This window comes from Microtus ochrogaster, chromosome 5, assembly GCF_000317375.1.
Source record: "Microtus ochrogaster isolate Prairie Vole_2 chromosome 5, MicOch1.0, whole genome shotgun sequence".
Lineage (NCBI taxonomy): Eukaryota > Metazoa > Chordata > Mammalia > Rodentia > Cricetidae > Microtus > Microtus ochrogaster.
In genome coordinates, this window is record NC_022012.1 from 81242391 (window position 1) to 81243048 (window position 658).

A 658-nucleotide genomic window follows, 5' to 3' on the forward strand; every position below is an offset into this window, starting at 1 on the left:
GATTGTAGTTGTGTAGTGGTTAAAGACTATAGCAAAGAAAGCAAGTTCAGAACAGGCTCCAAAACTTCAGAGAAACCCTGTCTGGACTGTTTTTTTTTTTTTTTTTTACCTTGTTTTTGTTGTTATAAAATGAACTTATTTTTCTTAATTTTATAGCCTTGCATCTGAGAAGTTCCAGGTACTTTGTACAACCACTGTCACAGAAGCTGTGTGTTTTCAGTACCTTTGTAAGGTATGTAAATAAATATTTCTTCCTATATTTTTTTCTTTTCCTTTTCCTTATAGTGAGGTATCATTATTAATAGAAATTTGTGGAAATTTGGGCACTATTAATAATTACTATTAGTGATTCTCTTGTCTAATCTTGAGGGGATTTCATTTTTTTTTTTTCTATTACTTATTTTGTGTCAGGATGACTGTGGAAGTCAGTTCTCTCCTTCAACCTTGTGGGTACCAGGGATTGAATTAAGGTCTTCAACCTTGGCAGCAAGGACCTTTATCTGATGATCCATCTTGCCAGCTCCACTTCTTTTATATTTGTTTATGTTTGGTTTTGGGAAGAATGTGGCAGTAAGAGGACAAAATGCAAGAGTTGGTTCTCTCCTTTCATCATATGGGTTCTGGGACCTAACTAGGTTTGTTCAGCCTTGATGGCGGT

At 35.1% G+C, this 658-nt stretch overlaps 1 protein-coding gene across 1 annotated transcript in view; it reads left to right on the plus strand.

The window, feature by feature from the left end:
• The window catches only part of Rhoa (ras homolog family member A), a 29289-nt gene that overhangs the window by 9831 nt on the left and 18800 nt on the right, over window positions 1–658 (plus strand). Inside the window, exon 2 of the mRNA XM_005347899.2 lies at window positions 157–232. The gene's annotated coding sequence lies outside the window, so the exon portion shown is untranslated. The remainder of the gene's footprint in view (window positions 1–156; window positions 233–658) is intronic.